The following is an 18645-nucleotide window of genomic DNA, read 5'->3' as shown; positions in this document are numbered from 1 at the left end:
TTATTATTCTTCAGATCGCTTATGGCACATGCGACTTCATCCCTGGTTGGAGGGAGTGGCTCTCTCTCTTCTGTCAGTCCCCAGTTCCAGCTCTTCTTCAGGTGGTTCACAGTTCAGCAGGTCGTGAAAGTGCTCTGCAAAAATCCGACAGTTCTCCTTCGCACTGACAGCCAGCTCCCCTTTCTTATCTCTTACAAACAATTCTCTACCCATGTATCCAATCAGACTCTCTTTGAATTTCCCGAAAAAGTGTCTGCTGTTGTTTTTCCTGAAGTTGGTCTCAATCTCGTCCAGTTCCTGCAACATCTTCTGTCTTTTGGTCCATCTTTTTGTTCGGGCAGCTTCCTTTCTTGCTCCTAAGAAAACTTCCCATTTTTCTGGGTCCTTCTTGCTGCTCCAGTCTCTCCAGGCTTTCTTGCGAATCTCTACCGCTTCCTCACATTCCTCCGCAATATTTCGTTTCATGTCGTCCCATTCATTGAATGATTCAATTCCTTCCTCATATCTGGATCGGTTGTGTCTTAATTTCTCTCTGTCTACCTTTATGTTTTCTGTTCTTCTGTGGCAGTTTGTCCCTATTTGGCATCCAAAGGCACTTAACTTCTGTAAGATAGTGATCCGATTCTATTCTTGTGTTCTTCCTGACCTCTGTGTTCATGATCTCTTTAGCATTTGTCCGGCTGATTGCTATGTGGTCCATTTGGAATTCCTCAAGGTGGGTGCATGGGTTTGCCCATGTCTTTTTCTTACACGGTTTGGCCCTGAAGTGTGTTGTCATCAGTCTCATTTTGTGTTCTCGACACAGTTCAATTTGTCTTTCTCCATTTTTGTTTGTCCGCTGGTGGGCAGACTACTGGCCCACTACTCCTTTATGTTGCTTCTCTCTTCCAATCTGTGCATTATAATGTCCTACTAGTGTCTTTACATGTCTATATGGTATGTTTTTCATTGTATCATCTAGCTCTTCCCAGAAACTATCAGCAACTTACTTGCCTTTCCTGTTGTTGTCATTTGTAGGTGCATGTCCATTTATTATTGTATACTTTTTGTTCCCTGCTTGAAAAGTCAGTGTTGATATCCTTTCTGACCTGCTCTTCATTTCAGTTATGCCATCCTCGTATCTCTTGTATGCTATGAACCCTATACCAAAGCATCTAGGTGCATGTCTTTCCTTTCCCACTTTAACTCCTGGTTCCCCCTTCAGTATTATGAAGCCTTCTGACTCCACTATGTCTTCGTCAGTGTATCTTGTTTCTTGCATTGCTAATATTCCAATGCTTCTCTCTTTCATCTCATCTATTACCTGTTTAAGTTTACCGGTATTAATCATTGTCTGTACATTTATGGTTCCAATTCTGAAAGTCTTTTTAGTTTTAATCTTCTTTGAGGTTCTTGGGAGCTCCGACTCTTCCCTTATGCACTTTTTGGCAGGTCCCCCAGAATCCGAATTTCTGCTTGCGTTGACCTTTGATTGTCCCCCTGGGGTAATCTCGATTCCATAGTGCGATCCATTCCATGAGCTAAAAATTTTTTTTGATGGGATGGCTCATGTCCGTCCAGTTATACGACTGAAGTTGTTAGCCCCAGAAGATGTGTTCAGGCCGCCCCTGACATGGGGACACAGACGCCTTGAAGCTTTCATTGCATGCAATGTTTCTCTTCACAAACTTACAAACCCTACCCTCAAAGGCTTCCTGCGCAAATATTTCTTAAATTAAAATATACCAGATGATTAACGTTGCTTAAAAATTACATACCGAAAATTTACGTAAATGTTCTGGAAGGAATAGGTAACGAACGCAAGGACAGCATTATCTGGATTTCAGTTAACGAAACTACAGACATTGTGGCCGTTGCATTGAAAATTTAATTGTTGGTGCTTTAAAAGAAGAGCAGCCTTCTTCCTATTTAGCGGCCTGCAAAGGACTTGAAAAAATAAACCATTCTATGATCAAAGCAGGAAAAGTCCTCCAAGTATTTTATCTCAATTTGATTCATGAGACGTGCTTTGCTAATGTAGAACGTCGCCTTGCTGAAGAAGAAGGTTCCACGTTTGTGAATGTAAATAAACTGATTTCATCCACAAAGGAAATGTTTCTAAAGTCTCCCGCTAGCATCAAGACCTACGGAAAAAAACTACCAAATGTGCCTTTACCTCCTGAACCAGTGGTAACTCATTGCATTATGTGGGTCGAAGCTGTGTTGTTTTACAATTAACATTTCGAGGCCATTAGAGGGGTAGTAAACTATTTCGATAGTACATAGGCTTTGGCTGTTTGCCAGTGCAAGGAAGCTTTTAATGATTCCGGTATTAAAAAAGACATTGCTGTGATTAGCACGCATTTTTCCCATATACCTGCAATTGTGAAAAAACTTGAAACTCAAGGTTTGGTGTTGAATGAATCTATTCAGTTAATGAATACATTTATTCCATTGAACTCCTCATTGTCGGAGGTATTCCCAAGAAAAGTTTGAAAACATTTTAAACAATAACCAAGGCTTTGAGCCCTTGTGCCAAATTGATAGTTTTGTTAATGGGACAGGTGAACTTCTACCAGAAACAATAAGTGCCAACATAGCACTCAAATTCAAATACTGCCCGTCACCGTAGTTGATGTAGAACGGTCCTTTTCTGCTTATAAAAATTTTTTGAGTGATCGAAGACACAATCTTACTACCGAACATCTGGAACAGCACTTGGTGGTTTATGTTTACATTGGTAAAAAAATGTGAAATAAATTGTAAATGACGCTTCGGTCCTATGGTATTAATTAAAAGCTAATGCTGTTCAGAAAAATTCATGATTGTATGTAGATTTTTAAATAAAATATTACGTAGACATAAAAGTTTTCTGGGTATGGTACCGCGTCATAATGTAAAAACTACTACTTCGACCCAGAAGAAGGCCGGTGCAATCGTGGCCGAAACGTTGGTTTTTCTCCAGCAGTAGTTTTTACATTATGACGAGGTACCATACCCAGAAAACTTTTATGTCGACTGACTGGCCGCGGAAGCCTACGCAATTATAAAATATTACGTAGTTTTGGGCTTGCTCCCCTCTGCGTGCGACAGATCTCGAATTTGGTCCGGCACATATCGATTGGTACGCCGAGACGCACTCGCATCGCATCCGCTTGTTAACGACAACAATAGCAAAGAAGGAACAATTCTTGAAACACGTTGTGCGTCCCCATTTTACAAATTCTTAGAAAACAAACCCAGAAAGGACCTCTTCCAAACGTCTACCAGAAAGTGTTCAGAAAATGATATCAGATCTAAATGTGCCGATTTTTCGCGTGACCAGCACTCTTCATTGTTACTGAGATTCACAGGTTCGACTTTGCGATATAATGCACGCAGTAACTAGCATGTTTTTTTTTTTTTAATTTGATGTTGCATATTTCGACACTTTTCTTGCATTTTAAGCATTTTTCATGCATATTTTAAGGTTTTAATCACATATATAATGCGGTATTTATTAATTACTTTCTTTTTCATTACAAGGGCTCTTTGTATATGAAAGTTTTTTTTTTGTAATGTCAGGTTTTTTTTTGTAATGGTTCAATCCAATAATTTTCCTGTCTTGTTCCATGTTTGGGTGGTACGCGTCCATTTTTCATTAGGTCTTCAGTACAGATAGAAAGGCTGTTTTTACGCTTCCAGCTTCTTATATGTTCTTTATACTTAGTTTTGAAATTTCTGTCATTTCCAGATATACTTATTCACACTCTTGACACTCCAACTGGTATACACCTGCTCGTTGGTATTTACCTGGTTTGTCTCCTGCAGTTTGTAAATGAGAGTGAGGTGTGTTTCTTCTTCTGTAAGCAATGTGTAATCCTTGTTTCTTCGTTATATATGCTATTATGCGTGTTGATTTGTGTTTGTATGTTAAAGGGGTCCATTTCTTTCCGTTAGACATGTCATGAGTGTTACTGTGCGTGTTTAGTGCCTACATTGTTTGTGGGCTTCTTTGGTGCTTTTTTCTCTGCTTATTTTAATTTTTGTTTAGTTGTTATTTTGCTTTTGTGGTAGCGTCTTTGTACTACACTGATGTTACAGCCATTGTTTGTGGCCATAAATTGTATTGTTTTTAAATATGGAGTTCCTGCATGGGTTGCCCATCCACATTACGATGGTGTATTAAGTTCGTTGCCTTTTTGTTTTGCATGTTGGTATTACGGTTGCTGTGGGTTTATTGATCTATTATAATTTTCTGTTTGTAGTTCACTGTTGCTATTTGAGTTTTTGGAGATAGTAAGTGGAGCTGTGGACGGTAGAAAATGGAGTGCCAATTGGAGAAATCGGGACGTTTCCGAAATATTCTTCTGTTTTAGTTCAATAGAGGGGTGACAGCAACAAAGGCAGCCAGAAACATGTGCGCTATGTATGAGGGTAATGCCATTGGGCAGAGCGCGGCAAGGAAATGGTTTTGTCGTTTCATGGAGGATCTGTTTGACATTAGGGACTCTCCATGTTCAGGAAGAACTTAGAGATTTGATGATCGTTTAAAGGCATTAATCCGCGGTGATCTACGTCGCTGTATTCGAGAATTGGCAAATGTGGTGAACTATGAACATTCCACCCTCATGTGACATTTAGATTCAGTGGAGAAGCTTCAAAAATCGGGTGTACGTGTACTACAGGCTCTAAGCCAGAACCACGAAAATCAGCAGATGGTCGCATGTGCTTCTTAGCATACTTTTCATCAATTGGCTCGCGAACAACACAGACCATTCCAGTCCTGGACCGTTGCTGGTGATGAGAAATCGTGTATTTATGCTAACTTAAGCGAAAGAAAGGAGTGGTTGAACGACCCCAAACAATGCAGCAGCTCCCTATACAAAACCTGTGTGGATCCACATAAGATGATACGCGTCTGATGGAACAGCGACGGCGTGGTCTACTACGAATTACTTCCGCGTGGTATAATAATCACTGTTGACAATGTCATCTTGCAGACGGAATCAAAGAACAACGACCAGGAGGATTGCTTGAAGTGATGCTACTCCACAATAACGCCCTCCCACATTCTGCTAGAATGATAGAAAACACTATATAGAAATTGGGATGGGAAGTCATTCCACACCCACCTCATTCACCTGATTTTGTGCCCTCAGATTTTCACCCTTTCCGCTCTCTATCGAACAACCTTCAAGAAACTTCCTTCTAGGATAAAAATGCGTTCCGAACATGACTCTAAGAGTTTTTCGCCTCAAAACTACGTGATTTCTACAATCGCAGAATTGGAAAGTTACCCCACTGTTGGCAGGCTGTTGTAAGTAGTGAAGAGGAGTATAATATTCGTGACTAAAGTCTCTGTTATGTATATCTGTTATGTGTATTACGGAAAAACGCTATGACCTTACGAACTAGCCATTATAATCGTGAAGATGCGTCTATACTGACGTCAAATTGGTAGTTGCGAACAAAGCATCTTCATACAGCTATGTTGCTTTTGGAAACGCCTCATCATTCTTGACTTTTTAAATTGTTAAAATTTTTATGATAATTTGAACGAGTATTGAGTGCTGAATGTTTTTTGTTGTTATTCACAATATGTCTGAGCAGTAGTTGCCCTCTTCAGAAAGTTGTTTGTAGCAATTAAAAAGCTATCATTGGCGGACATGAAGATGCGCAAAACGTGCAATGTTAGGAACTCACATAGTTTGACATACCAGTTCGCTAATCGGCACTTCACACTATTATTTTCCTGTAAACAGAGTGGATCACGACACAAACGATCTTAATACAGCCTCGATCACATACAACGTCAACTTTTACTAGGTACAGAGAACCTCTTATATCAGACATAATATTTCAGCTCAATAGTTTTCAAATCTACATAGAGCGAGAAACGAAAAGATACAAAACAAAGTTTTTCTTTCAATGTGAGAACACAATTTACCACTATTATGCGATGTGTAAATTACATGAAGAAAGAATGTGCTCGTGTTTTTTTTTAAGTAGAATGTCCACAGACCCGCTGCTAGCCATCCTTCATGCCATCGAGTTACACAGTCCTTTTTGGAGGCGTGTAATAAGGGAAGTATGCATTCTTACAGACTGCTGTCAGTACGAAGTAATATAGGAAAAAATTTATTTTAAATTTTGGAATTTCTGTTATGTGTGTTTCAGTTAGCACATGTACAGTGGCTAAAATAACCGAAGATCCTATTACTTACTTACTGTTTTACAGAAACCCCCTGTAGGAAACGTCAATTCTGTGGCCAAATGGCTGTTTTTTGGAATCCGTCGTCACGAAGTAGCCAAATTCCGTACACTTTTGGTATAACCACTGCCTTCCTCTTTCTGTGAACAAACATCAGTAATATCTATGTTACTACTTATAGCCATTCACTCTACGATCATATATACCACTGATTAATTTGCAAAATTATAAATACAGAATGCATTACAGATACTTCTACCATCGTCAGGGACGGTCGTTCAGTCTAAATCATAGGTAAAATTTCTCATAAATATACGTCCAGAAGCCACTGTTTTTGTGCTTTAAGAACAGGATATTTCACAAAGTACCAATGTCACAAACCATACGAAATATTCGAAATAAGCTCACCAGAGAAATTGTTTGTCACCCCTTTTAAAGAGCAGGCTATTCTCTTTTGGAGGGTTGTGATTGGTATGGCGGAGGTCAGCGAACTGCCACCATTGTCTGGAGTCATAGCAGTGGCCGTTGATTATATGGAATCAACACAGTAATACCGTTCGACGAGCTGATGTGACAGAATGACAAAAAAAGAGCTACAATTTCGTGTATGCACGTATCCATGACCACACAATGAATAAAAGTATCCTATTTTTTGAAGTTTCAACGTGGACTTTCCAATGTGTCCACAAAGAAAGGTGTATCACTCGCCTCCATAAAATACAGCGTCAACCCTTTTGTGGTAAAAATACCCTAACCAACGAACAACTTATAGAAGAAAGGCAGAAAAATTAAAACCGTACAGCAGAGAACCGTGGCTGCCTGATACGAAAATAAAAGGATGAGAGTGGCTGGCTCAGCCAACCATGGTTCTCTGCTGTACAGTTTTAATTCTTTCTGCCTTTCTTATATATGTTGTTTTTGTCGCTGTGCTCCATTTCATTTTCCATTTTACCTTACCGTTGACCTTGGGGCTTTTCTTCCCCCCGAATATTATTATTATTATCATTTTTTTAATTTAATTTAATTTTATTTTTTTGCTCAGCCTGACTGGTGATGGTTTAAATATGCTCTGTGTGTTTATGAAACAAGGGACCGATGACCTTTGCAGTTTGGTCCCTTTAATCTTTAAACCAACCAACGAGGGCCTGAGACGAGTGCCATGCCTTGTCTTTGTCAGTCAGTTCCAAACTCCACAGCGATTTCTGCTTTGAATGAATACACGTCCCTATCAACCAGCATCTCAGTGCGTTTTGCATGTGCATACGTTGAACATATAGAGTGGGATTCCTTATTAAACGCCATTACTCACAACAGCATATAAGGCTGCATATGTTCAATAGGCCACACAACACAGAAGCTGGACAGTAGCTGACTATTCAGAAAGAAGAAATTCCGAACTCTATCGCATTTGGGATGGGACGGAATTCCCTGGCGACAAATGAAGATTTGCGCTAAGGCTGGAATTCTAAACCTAGTCTCTTGTTTACTAGGCAGTTGGTTTAACCAACTACGCCATCCTGGCACAATGGTTACATATAACTGCACGAACTACCCAAGCATGCCTCTCCTCTCCATCCAAATTCCCATTTACCACACACTGCAAAAGTAGCGTCCTCTAGCCCTTTATCCTCATTTTGTTCGTCGCATCACACAGTCCCCCTCAAGGTCAAGCAAAGAGGGCTGAATGATCAAAAAGGGTGACAATTATTGAACTACATGAAATAAAATCATCATAACTTCTGAATGGTTTACAGTTAGGATGTTCAATCTGCATGGTTGGCTATGGGGCGTGATGGGAATTATATCCGCTGTATGGTATGATTTAGCAACGAAGCCCACTTTTATTTTGATGGGTTCATCAATAAGCAAAATTGGTGAATTTGGGGCACTGAGAATCCGCATTTCGCGATCGAGAAGTCTCTTCACCCCCAACAGGTGACTCTGTGGTGTGTAATGTAAGTCACGGAATAATTGGTGCGATATTCCTTGATGGCATTGTGACTACCAAATGGTACGTGAAGGTTTTGGAAGATGATTTCGTCCCCATTAAGTACGCTGGTTCCGACAACATGTGGCTCATGCAAGACGGACCTCGATCCCATCTAAGCAGGAGAGTGTTTGATGTTTTGGAGGATCAGTTTGAGGGCCGCATTCTGACTCTGGGGTACCCAGAGGCCACTGGCATGGGCCTCGATAGGCTGCCATTTTCTCTGGATCTGAACATATGCGACTCCCTTTTGTGGGGCTACATTAAAGAAAAGGTGTATTGCAATAACACAAACACCACAACCGAGCTGAAAACAGCCATTCAGGAGGTCATCGATATAATTGATGTTTCGACACTTCAGCGGATCAAGCACAATTTCGCTATTCGTCTGCAGCACGTCATCGCCAATGATGGCAGGCATGTCGAACACATCGTAACGTAAATCCGAATATCTGTAGTGACATTTACATGTTGAATAAAGTGTATACACCATGTGGTTTCTAACTAATTTCCTTTTTTTAAATATAGGTCAATAACAGTTACCCTGTATTAGCCTTCATGGCGCATTGAGTGGTGCAGAGCACTCTCAGCCCGACTTCGTGCAGGACAGCGCGTGATGTGACGAACAAAATGAGGACAAAGGGCTAGGGGACGCTACTTTTGTAGTGTCTGTCATTAGGAATCTGAACTGAGGGGGAAGGCGTACCTGGGTAGTCCGTTCAGTTGTATCTGCCTAGTAAGCAGGAGACCTGGGTTCGAATTCTGGTCTTGGCACAAATCTTCATTTGTCGCCAGTGAATTCTTTCATTGTCCAAATGTGACAGAGATCGAAGTTTCTCCTTTTTGAATGTGTGCTATGTCCGGCCTCTGGGTCAAACAGAGAAATGGTGTCTGTTCTTTCAGAAATGTCCAAAATAACAGAAACCACTCATACAGATATAAGTAGCTGCCTGTGCTGTTTGACGAGTCACGATTTAGCCTCTTTCAAAATAATGCAAGGTGCAAATGCATCAGCAGATCAATGAGACGTTTAACTCGCAGTGTATGGAGGATGTAGTTCAGATCTGATGTGGCACTGTGGTGTTTTGGTTGTGTTGTTCATACCTTGACTTGATCCCACACATTCAATTTACAGTGAATATGAACCAGGACGGGTTTTTCAACGTTGTCTGTACTCAAGTGTTGCCCTATCTCCTAAATTTTCATGGTGAGTATACTGTCTTCCAAGATGGCATCAGCCATAATCACACAGCTATGCAGTTACATTCCTGGTCTGAAGAACACTCAGGCACCCTATTGTACTACGTTAATCTTTAAATAAACAGTGAACAGCAAGAACATTATGACCACCTACCTAATAGCCTACCTGTCAGCCTTTTGGCACGAATAACAGTGGTAAAGCGTCATGGTGTGGAAGGAATGAGGCATTGGTAGGTCGCTGGAGGGAGCTGGCATCACATCTGCAAACATAAGTCACTTAATACGCGTAAATTCCGGTGAGGGGGCGATGAGTTTTGACGCACCCTGTACTGTTCGATCGGGCTCAGATCTGGCGAGTTGGGGGGGCCACTACATCAGTTAGAACTAGCAACTGTGTTCCTTGAACCACTTCATGACATTCCTGGTCTTGTGACATCTCGCACTATCTAGCTGAAAAGTACCACTGCCGTCGGGAAAAATGATCGTTACGAAGGGGTGTACGTAATCTGCAACCAGTGTATGATATTCCTTGATCATCAGTGTGCCTTGCACGAGCTCCACTGGACCCATGGATGCCCAAGTGAGTGTTCTCCAGAGCATAATGGAGCTGCTGCCAGCTTATCTCTGCACTGCAGTACAGGTGTCCCCTGGAAGACGACATTCGCACCCTCCCATTGGCATGATGATGAAGGTATCGAGATTCATCATGCCATGCAGCGCCTTGCCACTGTGCCAACATCCACTGCCGATGGTCACGTGCCCATTTCAGTCACAGTTGCTGATGTTGTGGTGTTACCACCGCCACGTGAATGAATCGTCGGCTGTGGAGGCTCATTGTTAGCAGTTTGGAGGGTGTATTCAGGCAAACTTATACTCTGCCAGCATTAAAGTCTAACATTAGTTCACCACCTGTCCTGTTTTACCAGACTGCCCAGCGTACAGCATGCGACATCTGTAGTAAGGGATTGCTGTCCAAATCTAAAACGTCTGGGCGTAGTTCATCCTTGGTTTTGCCACTTGTTGAAGACACCACAGCACTCATCAAACACCCAATAAGACGTGCCATTTCTGAAATGCCAAGCTTCCAGGCCATCACAATCTGCCCTCTGTCAACCCAGATAGATCGCGTACCTTCACCATTCTCCACACGGACAGCACACTCATTGGTACTATTGTATGCACTGTGCGTGTGTCTGATTAGCAGTCATTCCTTTCTGATTTCCACTGCTATCGCCTAGATGTGTTTATATCGATAGCAGGTCGGTGATCATAATGTTCTGCATGATCAGTGTGTACATGAAATGTACTTGCAATTGCGAATACGAAAAACCATCAACTGAACAAGGTAATATGACAATGAAAATTTGGTCAGATGGGGACATGAACCCGGTTTTCCCGCTTTGTGCAAGTTGTCGCTTTCACCACTTTGGCTACCAATGCACGACTCATGGCCAGACGTAAACTTACATATGTCGTCGTTCATGTGTCACAACCTGTGCTTGTACACACATTATATAGTTCTCTTACAGTGAGGACATTTTAATTGAAACTCACTGCCTGGTACTGACGGATAAATACGATATTGCAGTGCCTGTGCTGTTAAGAAGAACGAGGCAATATTCCTGCCTGCATGCGTGTCTGGAGGAACAGCACATCATTCTTCTTGACAACACAGGCACCACAATATCGTATATATCCACCAGCACTAGGCAGTGACTTTAAATTGAAAATGTCATCCCCTGTAGGATTATTACATAACATATGTAGGAGTACAGGTTGTGATGCAATAACGATGACATCTGGAGGTTTGTCTCTGGTTGTGAATCGTGCGCTGTTAGCCAGTTAAGGTGACTGCTCATGTAAAGTGGGAAATCTAGGTTCAAGTCCCGGTCTCGCAAAATTTTTACTGTCATCATTCTCTTGTACAGCTGATGGCTGTAGATGCACAATGGCTGTAGATGCTGCAGTGCTTGTTCCTTGAGACATGTTCTTCTTAACAACACAGGCACTGCAATATCGACTTTAAATATATTTCTTTCCTAAAATCAGGTGTTCTAAATAATGCACGCACCTCTAGAACATAACTGATATCGCTTGCTCAAACACACCACTACTAATAAATATTACACATTAACAAATCATGAACTTGTTTAATGTAAACTGATATTAAAAAGTGAGATGGCATCTTCATCTCATTCTAAAGCGAAATACATTTTTAGCTTCATATTTGGTATCTGAACTGATGCATTACTTCCTATAATCTACAATGCCAGTCAATATTATAGGGACATGTAAGACAATCATAAAAATAGATTTCTTTTAACAGGCATTCAAATATAGGGATTTCAGGAAAATTATCTTCTGTTATAGACGTTACATGTGGTCTATTCTGACAACATATTTGACAGATTTCGAGAAAGATGTTATAAATTCTTGTTAATTTCTGACAGGATTTACACCTTAAAGATTCAAAGCTCATGATATATTTCTGAAGCACTAAATTTTATGTTACCATTTGCAGCAACAAAACAATGGGACAGACTAAGATTCATAGTATATGTGAAGGGAGCAATTATCCTGGTTATGACCACCTCTGCTAATGAAGTACAGCAGTCCTGTGCTGTCCTCAGTATTCCCTGTTTCAGTTACCATTATAATCAATTAAAAAATAAGGGTTATAATCTCAAATGGTAAATAATTCTTAATCACTTACAAGCTGACAAAAACCTTTTGCCTAACTACAACATACCAGGTTATGCAAAGCACAGCTTAATTCCCAAAGTGGTACAAGTACAGAATCAGCCATATTAGAATTCACAAAGGTGGTATTTAATGCTCTTGAGAAATACGAGGTGTTATAGGCATTTTTAGATCTTTCTAAGGTTTTTGATATTATTTGGCATAAGATTTCAATGACAAAACTAGAATTATTAGGAATAATAGCTAGTGACTGGTTCCATTCATCCCACCAGATAGGGTACAAAGAGTGGAAAAAAACATATATCTCAATTACGGTTAAACGTTTAGTGGAACACTTATCAGAACTAAAATACAATTGTTAAGTTCCTCAGGGTACCATATTAGGACCAATGCTGTTCTTGATACACGTCTCTGACTTGTCCAGTAGTGTTAGTCATGGTGAAAAAATTCTCTTTGCTGATGATATCAATATTAGTATCTGAAAATACGAGAGAACTCGTTCTAGAGAAGCAAGTGAAACCGCTAGGGCAGTTTAGAAGTGATCAATAAACAATAAAATGACATTGAGCATAAAGAAAACAAATGCCATGGATTTCATTTTGAAAGTGAAAATGACATTGTTAAATGTACATACCACCTCTATAGACCATACAACAAACATAAAATTGCTAGGATGGGATACTGATTCTCAGCTGAAGTTATATGAACACACAAAAATACTTGCAAGCAGAATGTCATCAACTTGTTATGTGTTTAAGAGTTCTGTCATCAATGTTTAATAACCATCGTCTTTTAGTTACATACCATTCAGTTATACCCTCAATTAGCTATAAAACTCTTTTCTGGAGAACAAATGCACAAAATATGAACACAGTTTTCAGATTTCATGAAAGTACCATAATGATAATAACAAAAAATAGTAGTTGAGCTCGTTGTATAGATATGTTCAAAGCAACAAGAAATTTAACGACACCATATGAATACACTTACTAATCAGTTGATAAATTTAAGATATTGTAAAACAGATTAGACATGTGCATTCCTGAGAACAAGACAGTTCAAAATGTTGTGCCACATGATCCCCTTCCCCTATGAGACATGTAACCCAAACCCAAGATGGCTGTGGACCTCTGAGCTCAGAGACCAGAGTTCTATATCCAGGCTGCACTGCGAATTGTACAAGGGTCTGTGACACAAATGAATGGGCCAGCCAGATGAAATGTAAACCACGTTTTAGAGAGAGTTCAGAAACAGCAGTTGTGGAAGGGATACTTTTAATGAAGATAAGATGGGCAGTTTGTTTGAATATATTCATTTTTTAAAAGTAAGGATATTGATATTTTGAGTGATGGGTGGAAGAAGCTCTCGATTAGTCTAAGAAACGAAAGGAAGTGCTATAATATTAAGTGCACAACGGTCAACTACAAGAAAAGAACCATACTATAGTATTCCTAAAATAAAGCTTGATCGAAGGAACAGTCAGTCACTGTTGACAATTAACAGTCATATTCACTGAGGTGACAAAAGTCATGGGATAACTATATGAACATATACAGATGGCGGTATTATCATGTACACAAAGTATTTGCAGAACTTTCATTTGTATTCAGGTGATTCACGTGAAAAGGTTTCCGACGTGATTACGGCCGTACAAAGGAAATTAACAGACTTTGAAAGTGGAGCGGTAGTTGTACTTAGATGCATAGTACATTTCATTTCGTAAAACGTTAGGGAATTCAATATTTCGCAATACACAGAGTCAAGAGTGTTTCGAGAATACCAAATTTTACACATGACCTCTCACCACGGTCATCGTATTGGCCGATGGCCGTCAATTAACGACCGAGAGCAGCGGCCTTTGCATAGAGTTGTCACTGCTAACAGACAAGCAACTGTTCGTGAAACAGCAGCAGAAATCAATTTGGGACGAACGACGAACGTATTCGTTAGGACAGTGCGGCGGAATCAGGCTTTAATGGGCTATAGCAGCGCCTCTCCTTAACTTGAGACCATATCGGTTGGTCCCTCTACGACTGAGAAACCCTGCTCTGGACAGATGAGTCCAAATTTCTGTTGATAAGGCCGCATGAAGCCATGGACTGAAGCTGTCAACAAGGCATTGTGCCAGCTGGTGGTGGCTTCGTAATGGTATGGGCTGTGTTTATGTGAAATGGGCTGGGGCTCTGGTCCAACTGAACTAATCATTGACTGGAAATAGTTATGTTCGACTACTTGTAGAACATTTTCAGACATTCATGGACTTCACGTCCCCAAACAATGATGGAATTTCTCTGGACATCAACACACCATGTCACTGGGCCACAATTGTTCGTGATTCATTTGAAGAACATTCTGGACAGTTGCAGTGAATGATTTGGCCACCCAGATCGCCAGACAAGAATCCAGTCCAACATTTATGGGACATAATTACGAGGTCTGTTCGTGTACAAAATCCTGCAGTGGCAAAACTTTCGCAATTATGTAAGGCTACAGAGGTTGCAATGTCTCAGTACCTCTGCATGGGCCTTCCAACGACGTGTTTAGTCCATACCACGCTGAGCTGCTGCACTATGCCGGGCAAAAGGAGGTCCGACACGATATTAGCAGGTATCCCGTGACTTTTGTCACTCCAGTGTATGTTACGAGATACAGTTTTACAGTGGCTATACGATTCACTAGGCACATATGAAAATTTGTGCTGGACTGAGGCTCGAACCTAGATTTCCAGTTTTATGCGAGTGCTCGCCCTTAACCATCTTGGCCATCGAAGCACAGCTTCAGAATCAACCCAATCTTCCATCATCCTAGTGTCTACATTCCATAGTGCTCGCATGCAATTTTATGTTTCCCACACAGGAAGAGAAATTGTTCTGCTCGTCAGACTGCCTTGAATTAGCATGAAATATAGCAGGGTAGTGGCTGTATAGTATGGTGTCTGCATAGTTCGATGCATGCTCGATCAATGGAACAGCCACTGCTGACGATTGACTGCCCTATTAAATTACGAAATACATTGGCAAAATTGAGCATACCATTGTACAATGGGAAAACTATTTACAAGCGACATATGAAAATTTGTACCGGACCAAGATTCTATCCCACATTTCCTGCTTTACAGGAAGGCTTCCGGGAAAGATACGATTTGTATCCGAGCTCTATGGGATGTAGACACTAAGGCATATAGAAGTTTTGGTTGGTCCTGGACGCGTCTTTCAATGGACGAGGCAGTTAAGGTGACCACTATCGTAAAGCGGGAAATCCAGGTTAGAATCCTGGTCCAACACAAATTTTCATATGCTATTAGTGAATCGTATAGCCGTTGCACAGTTGTATTTGCAATTTACCAATGCACTTCATAAGTTAATACGGATGTCAATCCTCAGCAGTGTCTGTTCCTTCGGACATGCATGCATGTCCAGAGGAACATTGCATCGAACTGTACAGACATTGTAAAATACAGACACTGCCCTACTGTATTTGGTACCAAAGTTAGGCAATCTGACGAGCGAAAGAATGTCTCCCATGCGGGAATCATACGATTTGCATGTGAGGACTATCGGACGTAGACACTAGGACATAGAGAATTTTGGGTCGATCTGGGCACGTGCCTGAATGGTTGAGGCAGTTAAGACGATCGCTATCGCAAAGCGGGAAATTCGGGTTCAAGTCCCGGTCTGGCACAAATTTTCGTATTTTACTAGTAAATTGTATTTGCAATTTTCGATTGCATTTCATAATTACAAATAAATGGCAATGAGTAATTAATGCACTGCCTGATGATAAAAGGGAAGCACCAAGTACCAGAGAAGGAAACAAAACGAAACTTCTCGGGGTTGAAAGGGTATGTGATATTATTTTATTGACTATAAAATCGAGTCAAATTTGCAAAGAACTTGGCAGCATGAACCCACTGTGACAGAGCACTCCATCTGCCTGGGTACAAGCATTGATTCGGTTGGGAAAGCTGTCATAAAAAAAATTGTTCAAATGGCTCTGAGCACTATGGGACTTAACTGCTGTGGTCATCAGTCCCCTAGAACTTAGAACTACTTAAACCTAACTAACCTAACGACATCACACACATCCATGCCCGAAGCAGGATTCGAACCTGCGACCGTAGCGGTTGCGCGGTTCCAGACTGTAGCGCCTAGAACCGCTCGGCCATTCCGGCCGGCAAAGCTGTCATAAAGCCATTGTATCGTCTCCTGGGACAGTCTCGCCAATAACTGCTGTAACTCGTTCTTTATAACCTAGATACTGGCAGTGGTACAGAGTTGACGTCCAAGCTGTTTACACCCATGTTCTATTGGGGACAGATCGACAGATTTTGATGGCCACAGAAGTACATAAACGTCAGGCAACAATACATGGACTCACTTTTCTTGTGTTGACGAGGAGTGCCCTGTCGAAAAATAGCGCCATGATACTATTTCATCCCACTCCACAGGATGTATTCCTGACCTATCGAACATTCTGTAGTTTGGCTATTGGGTAGCACAGCAACAGCAGGAACTTGTGTTTGAGCTAAGTGCTAGCAGAATGCTGCTATTCGCCAATACGCACAATTTGACTGCAAATATATCTAAATGTGTGAATCTAGACCTGTCAGAACAGAGTGACTTTGCTGAAGTGACTGAAATAGAGAATGTTCAGGATCTTGGTACCAGAGTGCAGTATGTGTGGTACAAATAGGACTGTCTGCAATGTATGGTAGAGATGATAGAGAGAAATATGAGAACTGAATACAACCCACCACATACTCAGTATTTTAAAAGGCGAGGCGTCAGTAGTTGAGTTAAAATCTGAGGGTGCGGTCACGTACATTAAGCAGTCAAGTATGGTGAATCTGAACAAGGAGTACAATGCTTTTCTGATTGCGATGGACAGACTGAGCCACTGGCGTCCTTATATTAAAGGCACACACTGTGAGTCTGTTGACTGCATGAGCACGGTGTGAATGTGTCAACTGGAACAGTGCATAAATGGTTATATTCATTCAATACAAAAATATGCAACTGAAAACCCTGCAAGCATAAAATCTGGGGAGGCCAAATTTACTGAAGGAATGCTTATGTAAGTCATTGCACCTGTAAGTCTGAGTATGAATCTGGCTGTATTCAAGGTACATAACAACAATTATTGGGATAATACTGTAAAACTGAATACGTGAATAAAAATGTTATTTTTTCCACCCCATAATAACTTCCATGGTGAAAAGATAGGATCTTTTATAAATAATATCATTGATAGAACGAATTAACTTATAGTTTATTATCATTAACAATACTTTTTTCAAAGTTATTTACAATATTTCTAAATAACTTTTTAAAAAAATACTGCTTATATTTAGAGATACATCACACTAATACTTAAAGAGAAAGAAAGGAGAAGGCTTTAGTATATAGTTCATTGTTTTACATAATATTTACATGACTAACAACATTTGATTGCTGATGTGCAGAGATACACCACACTAACGCAGTTCATTGTTTTATATAATATTTACATGACTAACAGCAGATGCTTGCTTATTTCTGCTGAGATACATCATACTAGCACTACTACTATGGATTTTTATATACAAAATTTACACTGTATCGGTACTATCAGACACTGGTGAAGAAGAAAGAACCATATATACACACACTCACACACACATGTAAAATATGTGGAAGCATACATAGTGTGAAAATATGAGCACATGGTTCACATAATAATAACAACAATATATGCAATTTGCAAGTATACTTGAATAGTGAGAAGTTATTCACCCCCCCCCCCTACACACACACACACACACACATGCATATATATGCACATATTGTGTGCAGTCTCAGTCATTCTCAGGTGAGCAGTTCTAAGAATGGGAGAATCCCAATCTCATCCACACAGATGAAGTGTTTGTTGTCATGACACAACAGATTGATTTCAGTTGCAGTGTACCTTATGGCGTTCATTATTCACAGGCCGAAAAACCAGTAGGCACACCATATGTGGGGATGCAGCTCCACTGTGTAGGTACTCCTTGCAAGTCCTCAATTGTGAGAGCCTTTGAGGCTGCACGATTCATGCCCTTAGCCCACCTGTGTGTGCACCTGTGTCTGTATGTTACCTATACATTTGAATCTGAGCCCCACAAACTCGAAAATCTGCACACCATTTGCCTTGTGTTTCATGAGGTCTATAACCTTCTTGTTCTGAGATGTTATCCTGTAAGGATTATGGGTCACATACCCAGACATGTCAGTTTCTTGGGATTGTATGTAATTATTTCACATGGCTTACAGTCTTTTACCACTAGATGAACCTGACTATATCCACATAAAATAACCTGGGATCAATGAAGTTAGGTTTGCAAACATGTAGTGGAATCGGTTAAATGTGGAGTTTGGAGATGTCCAGAATACACATACCGATATAGACAGGTTTCATTAACTCCACTGGAACCTTAGCCATATCCACAGTAACTAGACCTTCATGAAAATTGTGGCCTGCTTCAAATTTCGCCTGTAATTTTAATCTCTTGCGCCATAACGTCTATCCCAGCAGTAAATATCGCAGTGGGTTTTAACATTCTGCAAGGGTT

The 18645-nt window shown here is 40.6% G+C and overlaps 1 long non-coding RNA gene across 2 annotated transcripts in view; it reads right to left on the bottom strand.

Moving 5' to 3' along the window:
- The window catches only part of LOC126260945 (uncharacterized), a 71537-nt gene that overhangs the window by 15188 nt on the left and 37704 nt on the right, over positions 1–18645 (bottom strand). For both annotated transcript variants that reach the window (XR_007546671.1, XR_007546670.1), the window contains one exon: positions 6190–6312. This is a non-coding gene — a long non-coding RNA (uncharacterized LOC126260945). The remainder of the gene's footprint in view (positions 1–6189; positions 6313–18645) is intronic.

The sequence above is a fragment of the Schistocerca nitens genome, chromosome 5, assembly GCF_023898315.1.
Source record: "Schistocerca nitens isolate TAMUIC-IGC-003100 chromosome 5, iqSchNite1.1, whole genome shotgun sequence".
In the NCBI taxonomy this organism is placed as follows: domain Eukaryota; kingdom Metazoa; phylum Arthropoda; class Insecta; order Orthoptera; family Acrididae; genus Schistocerca; species Schistocerca nitens.
This window is presented reverse-complemented; position numbering and strand designations above follow the sequence as displayed.